This window comes from Triticum aestivum, chromosome 2B, assembly GCF_018294505.1.
Source record: "Triticum aestivum cultivar Chinese Spring chromosome 2B, IWGSC CS RefSeq v2.1, whole genome shotgun sequence".
Classification (NCBI taxonomy): domain Eukaryota; kingdom Viridiplantae; phylum Streptophyta; class Magnoliopsida; order Poales; family Poaceae; genus Triticum; species Triticum aestivum.
In genome coordinates, this window is record NC_057798.1 from 749,886,326 (window position 1) to 749,895,018 (window position 8,693).

General features: G+C 42.6%; 1 long non-coding RNA gene across 1 annotated transcript; it reads right to left on the minus strand.

Moving 5' to 3' along the window:
• Positions 1-2,621: 2,621 nt before the first annotated feature.
• On the minus strand, positions 2,622-5,525 carry LOC123047131 (uncharacterized). The gene is made up of 2 exons (XR_006422799.1): positions 3,628-5,525; positions 2,622-3,040 (listed from the first exon to the last, which is right to left on the minus strand). It is a non-coding gene; the product is annotated as an uncharacterized lncRNA (long non-coding RNA).
• Positions 5,526-8,693: the final 3,168 nt, after the last annotated feature.

The window sequence follows — 8,693 nt, forward strand, 5'->3', positions numbered from 1 at the left end:
AATTGGGTTGGTTACAACATGGGTCATGTTCCTCTCCACGTCAGATCCACGTAGACGACTTGTTGGCATCCACGTCATGTAAATCGGTGACGGTTTGCTCTGTCACAGCCTAATTTGGGCTTGGCGGGCCTGGTGTAGATCCATGACGGACAAGAGCTGTCATGGCAGGTACGATGTCAAATTATGACGCGATATACATGACGGATTTCAATTTCGTCATGGATTTGGACGCATGACGGATTTTGGCTGATCTGTGACGGACGAGGACTGTCATGTATTAACAAGTTTCTTGTAGTGGTATAATCATATGGATTTGAGGATTTGGTAATGAGGTACCCGATTGTGGAAGCAGACATTTGAGGGATGACCAGTCATTGTTCGCGGACTCGCCTAGGAGCACCCACGGATGTTTAGGGGGCAGATTAGCTAGGTCCCCCGCGGATTTCAGGGGGCAGATTAGTTAGGTCCGCATGTAGATGATCTTATACACTATTCCTCTCTAAGGTCAATCTTCACTTGATTTTTAATGCCACAATTCATCTTATCAATTCTAAAGAACATCTAGAACTTTAGTTTAACAATTAAACTTATGTTGATGATACAGTTATGCCATACATTTCTTGAGCCTCTGCTGACATGAATATATTTTATTGGCCGTACCAATAGCTGTTCAGTGAGATGTGCGCATGTAAGTGTTCTTTTTTGCTTCTGAGCTAACAACAATTCGCTAGGATCTTTGATGTTTTTTGTTGGATGCTAATAATAATGTTGCATGTGTTAACAGCTCTAGACTTTTGATCGGTCAATTCTCTGCTTGTTTAGACGGGCTCACTTTTTAAGGGCTCTTTTGATTCAAAAGATTTTTGTAGGAATTTTGGAGGATTAGATCCTTAGAAACAAATATCGGTGTTGGTTGTTTGATTTGTAGGATTGAATCCTAAGGAATTTTATCTAAGGATTTCTTTGTACTAGTTTTCACAGGATTTCTAGCATCCACTCAACCCTCTTTGAAAAAAATACCTTGTTTCCTATGATGCAAAAAAAACTAATATACTATAGGATTGAGATGAACATGACATTTCAATCCTATGTTTTTTCTATTTTTTATGTTTTTAGAATCTGCAAATCAAAAAGTCCCTAAAGCAACTAGCTCGTTTGGAGGTATGATTGCTTTGGTTTGCACTAGTTTGTTTTCGTTCTCACCGCTTATCATCACATTTTCTGCTTCTTTTCACACGTCCTTGGAATAGATGGCAAGGGTCAAGGAAAACCACATAGGCCTTTAGAGCACCACCTTCCATTCTTGGCAAAGATAGAACAGTGCGGTTATTAGAGTGCACATGCTGACATTCAAGAAAACAACTATTGAGCTTGCAGCAAGGTGGTGTTAGTAGTGACGCAAATGGAATTGCCGCTCGATAGATTGTGTTAGCAGTGCACAAAGCATGAGAGTTGATATTGGAGTAGAAAATTACTGCAGTTAAAATGAGCTAGAAAGCTACCATAGGTTTTTACTGCCATTCATGTATGCATGTCTATGCCTGTGTGTGCTGAACTTCATTCAGATCACATGTCTGTACATCCCATTGCATGAAAGAAATTAAGCGTTGCCAATGGTGGTATACGCGCCCCACAGACGCAGCTTCCCCGTAGTTTCCTCCATCGTTACTGCCATCCATTCATCGACGAGTTAGTTAGTGCATGCAATTAAGATGTGGTTTGCATGCAGAAGTATTAGGCCTTGTACAATGCAAAGTGCTCGTGGGAAGTGCCTAGACAAATAAACCAGACTTTTTTAAGCACCGGTTAAGAGTGAGAATTGAACAAAGGAAAAGGAACAAGTGTGTGCGGTGCCACAAAAAAAGTTCACTGTGTGTTCATGTTCTACCTCTTGTGTATGTGTCTAGTTTCTTTCTAGCTTCATCCTGGGCAAAGCCAACAGTATCCATATGGGTTCTGCTGTGTCATGGGTTTGGTTCGGATTTTTCGTTACGGAGTACCTTAATTACATGTTCCTCTCGATTGGGCTCCGTTTGGCCTGAACGACGTACGGGTATCTACTTGCGAGGTTTGAGATAGGTTGGGTCCATGGTGAATGGGCATGACTCTGGCTGGCTGGCTAGTACGAGCGAGCGGTGCAGATCCATCATGGCCGCGCGCACATGACGAACATGTTTTGGCATTGCCACAATGATGCAGGGTCACAGGCTGCATTGATGGTGGTGTAGATGGACGATGCACGCTCTCGTTCAACGGAGGGAGAGAGTGGGACATGCCACTCATTCGGATCGAGCCTCGGTTAAGCTTAGGGGTGCAAGCGGGAGTGACTACAATAGAAGAACAGCTTGTGGTGCAAAAATAGAAAAACGGATCTGGGCCGTCAGATCTAGTGTGGATGGTACAGATACTAGTGGAGGGATCCTAGGCCACTTAATGTGCATTTTATGAAAAAAAACCTGCTGGCAGTTAGATGTCAAATAGACTTTTGCAGTAACCACCTCCACTTTTTCATGTCCAAACATTCTGTTATAAGACTGTAATATCTTCACACGTTCATTCCTGCTCCCTCCTTTTGCACATATGTATTGCATGCCTATTAAGTACAATACTGGGTTCCACCATATCAACTAATTATGCCAGAAAGTTGAACAAGATGATCAATCAAGAGTATGTAAACATCTGTCAAAGATATTTAAGTACATGAAAAAAAATCAAAACACCCTCTTGGCCTCTTCAACTACATGGCCAACTGGACCATCACAGGCACTAATGAGTGAGTACGTGTAAGTTGAACCATCTCAGGCACAAGGAATTCTACATATCAAACTGGACTATCCCTGGAACAATTGTTGAGTACATGTCACACTAGAGCATCCCAGGCACAACACAAGAAGATATACATAAAGTTATAAATAACATGACAGGATCAACAACCATTGCTAGCGAAAACTGCATCAACGTTGCTACTTTGATGGTACAGAACAGTTGCCTCCAGCCGTAGTGCTTCTTGCTCGAGCTTCTTGTCCTGGGAGACATCAAACTAACAAATACGATTGAGTTAGCACAAGTCCATGTATGTGTCATACATTCATGCTTACACCTGTGTGCTGCACATACCTAAATGTTTTTTATGCTAAAACTGGCAGACAAGCCAACTACTTTGTGGATCATCCTAACTTACCAATAATGTAACAAATTATATAAACATTATTTATCCTGTACAGGAAAAGCACTCCAGTGCATTTTATTCATATAGTCAGACACAAACAACCGGCGGAATTAGGCAATACAATTATTTTTACATATAAGCTTGAGCTCACATGCGAAAGCAGAATCCTATTAGAAATCCATCCTTTATAAGCCTTGCCATTATCAAAGTCTGTCGAATGTAAAAATAAGAAAAAAAACATATCATATGATAAAATAATGTGCTGAATCCTCGAAGCCACTGGACATTTTTATCAATCAAAACTGGTCACGAGTTCGAGAAGAATAACATTAGCAGACCCACCCTAATATAACTAGTGAACCATGTATTAAGTATAATAATACACACAACAATGTCTATTCTCGACATTGTATAGCGTGAAAAATATGCACGCTGCAAATAGTCATTTCTACACTTACCATAACATCATCACTATAGAAGCATTGCGGAATTAATCGTTGAGCACTGTTGACCGATTCCATGGCTGCAAAGAATTTTCACGAACATGGGATCAACATAATGTTAGGCACATCAAACATATTCTTACTTTCTTGGACCGATGTTCTCACCTGATAGTGCTGCTGCACATGCTATCTTTCAAAACAACAGGAATTCAATTGTCACCATGGAGCCCGAGATCATTTATCTTTCAAAACAACAAGCAAGAACCTTTGCTTTTCTAGTGACTCGTAACTCATAATAAGGTCACAAAGCCGCAGGAAGATGTGAAATACAGGTTCAAGATTTTTCTGTTAACAAGGTTTATTAATGTACAACATACAACTGATGATTTCTACCTCAGTTGGGTTTTCAGGAATCAGGATTATTGTGTGCGCCGGTATACAATAACTCTCCAAACAAAAACTCTATTTGACCAGAAAAGAACTCAACAAGAACAAATCGTATTTCATTAGTGCATCCTAAGTTTGTTGTCGGAGTCTACTAGCAATAATTCTTTGGCATTCTATTCTTACTCTCCCGGGGTAATTTCTCTCCTACCCACCTTATATATATTACAGTAGCACTAGTAGTACTACGGATGTACTAGTAGTCTAGTACCCATTGACATCCTAGCATACAGTAGAATAAGGAGAAGAAAAAGAAATCTAGGCTTGCTATATGTGCCACTCAGATAGGTATTTCAGGTTGTACAATTTGCTGCCCCTTACTATTCAGGTCAGATTCTACTTGCCCAAATGTTACATTGGTTAATTTGTTTTTTCTCTTCTTTTCACCAAACATATAGTATAATGTATGCTCATGGATCGAGTCTGCTAATGGCTCCATCCATGTCTTGAACTAATGGTCAGAACTCAGAAGGGTGTGTCTAGAACTGCTAAATTATAATACAATACATTTATTATAGGAATTGGTAATTGTAATCTTCACAATTAAAAAGAGCTAACTGTCCATCAACTTTTCACCGAATGGATGCGTCTTGTGACGAACGGAACAACCGTAGATATTAATATTTTCAGCGCAATGTCCTAATTTCAAATTAAGGATTATCTACCCGTCCTCAACCTACTAACTTGGTTCTCCAGAGTACTTAACAGTTAAACAGAATGTCCAAATTAGACTGCCAAACCACCAAGAACAGTAGCAATACATCATCAAATCGAAGTTGCAAAAGTGCAACATTCACACACGAGCTGATTTGACATGAACAAGTACAAGAAAATAAAACTATAGATATGCATCATACACTCTACTAGCTAATAAAATTGAGATGAAGCACAAAAGTACTAGCTAATACTACAAGTTAACATCTACTCCATCGCAGGTGAATGATTAACCACCAAAAAAATTGAGATGGAGTATTAACTTGTGGAGTATTTACTAGAAAAATTAACCACCATGGTGACACCTTGTAGCTTCGCACCACGTCACAGGGGCCGGTCCGGAAGGAGCCGAGGAGCTCACCAACGACTTGCAGCCGACGAGGTCGAGGAGGACGCGGGCTGATGCTGTAGAGGCGGTGACGAATCAGCCGCTGCCGGAGCCTGAGATGGGAGGCCGTGACGAGCACACTGCGGCGCGGATCTTAGCAGTCCACGAGCTCCGATCTGGTCGGCTTCAAACTGGGCCACCGGCGGCACCGCGGGCACAAGCCATCGGAGAGATGGAACATCACCTCGGGTGTGCGTACTCGCTGGTTGAGGGGTCCGGCCCGGCGCCGTCGCCGCCGTTGTGGAGGGGAATTTTAGGTCGCTGCGACTGCGTACGTACGGGATTGGGTTTGAACAAGGACATGGGGAAGAAATTAACCTTCAGCAAGGGAGCTTTTTGCAAGTTGTGCGCCCAGATCGCTACACCTGAATCTGGGTCATCCTGAATCTGGGTCATCGATCATCCATCCAATGGTACAGATTCGTTTTTTCTATTTTTTCACCTCAGGCTGTCATTCTATTGTAGTCGCTCCCGGTGCAAGCAGAAGCAGAGTGGGCGCGGCCAATCGTGACCGACCTGTGGGCGTGTGGCCAGCAGCAATTCCACGTAGTAGAAGCACGTACGGTCATATCCTCCATGCATGTCCATAAAAAAGAATATCCTCCATGCATGAAATTTCTAAATAAAAAAATGCTCCATGCATGCATGCATGGATGCCATGGTGGTCTCAGGCTTTTACGATTTTTCTTTTCCAAGAGCACAACTCTGTGAAAAAATTCAGTATTGGTATCCACTATTCCCTTTTAAGATCAAAAACTTCACTTGTTTTCTGATGCCAGAATTCCTCTTATCTATATCTATATCTTCTATATCTATATCTATTACTAATAATAAAGCGAGAAAGGTTTCATGATTCTTTTCCGTCACCCCTTTATATTTTTCAATTTTTGTGTCAACACTAGTAGAAAACAGGGCTTTAGTTGGGGCCTGGCCAGCCCATTAGTCCCGGTCCAGTCACGAACCGGGACCCATGGGGGGCATACGTCCCGGTTCGTGCGCCCAGGGGGCCGGCCGGGCCTCGTGGGGCATTTTTCCCGGTTTGTCTGGACCCTTTTGTTTCGGTTACAGGCACGAACCAGGACCAATGGTCCTCGCTCCTGGCCCACAACCATTGGTCCCGGTTCGTGGCTGGAACCGGGACAAAAGGGGGCCTTTAGTCCCGGTTCCAGTCAAGAACCGGGACCAATGAGGTGCCTATATATACCCCATCGCCGGAGTAGAGCACTCCACACTGCTCTGATTTTCTGGTCGGAGCTTTGTGGTGCTCTAGCTCACCTCCTATGCACATGAGGTGTTCGATGAAATGCCCGACCCACACTAGTTAAGCTTTCTCCTCTCGAAGCTCGACCTCGAAACTCCATTTTCCTTGAGATTTGTCTAGGTTTAGCGGTCTGTCACGCCCCGTCCCCGTCTTCACCGCCATCGGTCGCCCGCGCCGATCTCGTCGCCGGCACCACCATGGTGAGCCTCTTTTTCTTATCTTCTTTCTACAAAAATTCTTACTTTAGATAGATACTTGTCTAATTTTCTTACTTTTATTATTGCTTGTTATTATATAGTGTGATGGTTTTGGTATCCGTCCCCGTCGGCCCTCGTCCTGTCTATGATTCAGATGTGGTATATATTATCTTTTATAACTATTTGGTTCATTTATTGTTTATGACAATTATGCCGACCAACGTGACATAGATTTTATTTATCTAGGAGGTATGTGAACCGGAAATTCCAACCGACCCTATTGTTGAGAGGTTAAATTTTGTTGAAGAAGAAAACAATTACTTAAAGGAAAAAATAAAAAAAATTGAGGAGGAGAAGATGATATTGGAGTTGCATGTTGCGGATGTCGTCGATGATCACAAAATCAAGATGGATGCAATGCATTTGAAGATTAGAAAGATTAGAAAATATGCCATTCATACCGAGGCTTGGTATCATTATGCTATTGGATCAATTGTTACCTTAGTTGCGATTATGATCGCATTTGTTGTTGCATTGAAATGTTTTACATAGTTTCAATGTATGGTTTAATTAGATGCTCTGGAGAGCTATATGTTGTTCAATGAGAACTATGTATGTACTTTGGTTTTAATGTGATGATGAACTTCTATTAATTTGATCACTTATCTATCGATGATGTTCTGTAATGGTTTTTGACACACTTAATTATATATAATGCACGCAGATGAACCGGCAATGGATGTATGGTGACAGACACACCTCCGAGTACGTTAATGGCGTGCATAATTTTCTCGAAGTGGCTGAGGCAAACAAGCAGAATGGTTTTATGTGTTGTCCATGCCCTAGTGTGGGAATACGAGGTCTTACTCTGACTCGAAAACCCTTCACACCCACCTTCTTTATAAGGGTTTCATGCCACACTATAATGTTTGGACCAAACACGGAGAAATAGGGGTTATGATGGAAGACATCGAAGAAGAAGAGGACGATGACAACTATGTGCCCCCGGAATACGGTGATGCTGCAATGAGGGAAGCTGCTGAAGATCAAGAGGAACCAAACGATATTGTGCTCGATGATGATCTCCGCCGGGTCATTGTTGATGCAAGGAGATAGTGCGAAAGTCAAAAAGAGAAGCTGAAGTTCGATCGCATGTTAGAGGATCACAAAAAAGGGTTGTACCCTAATTGCGAAGATGGCAACACAAAGCTCGGTACCGTACTGGAATTGCTGCAGTGGAAGACAGAGAATGTTGTGCCTGACAAAGGATTTGAGAAGCTACTGAAAATATTGAAGAAGAAGCTTCCAAAGGATAACGAATTGCCTGATAGTACGTACACAACAAAGAAGGTTGTATGCCCTCTAGGATTGGAGGTGCAGAAGATACATGCATGCCCTAATGACTGCATCCTCTACTGCGGTGCTTACGAGGATTTGAACGCATGCGGTGCATTGCGGTATAAGATCAGACGAGATGACCCTGGTGTTGTTGACAGCGAGCCCCCCCCCAGGAAGAGGGTTCCTACGAAGGTGATGTGGTATGCTCCTATAATACCACAGTTGAAATGACTGTTCAGAAACAAAGAGCATGCCAAGTTGATGTGATGGCACAGTGAGGACCGTAAGAAAGACGGAAAGTTGAGAGCACCCGCTGATGGGTCGCAGTGGAGAAAAATCGAGAGAAAGTACCGGGCTGAGTTTGCAGGTGACCCAAGGAACGTATGGTTTGGTTTAAGCGTGGATGGCATTAATCCTTTCGGGGAGCAGAGCAGCAATCACAACACCTGGCCCATGACTCTATGTATGTATAACCTTCCTCCTTGGATGTGCATGAAGTGGAAGTTCATTATGATGCCAGTTCACATCCAAGGCCCTAAGCAACCCGGCAACGACATTAATGTGTACCTAAGGCCATTAGGTGAAGAACTTTTACAACTATGGAATGGAAACGGTGTACCTGTGTGGGATGAGCACAAACAGGAGGAATTTAACCTACACGCATTGATGTTTGTAACCATCAACGATTGGCCCGCTCTCAGTAACCTTTCAGGACAGACAAACAAGGAAAACCATGCAT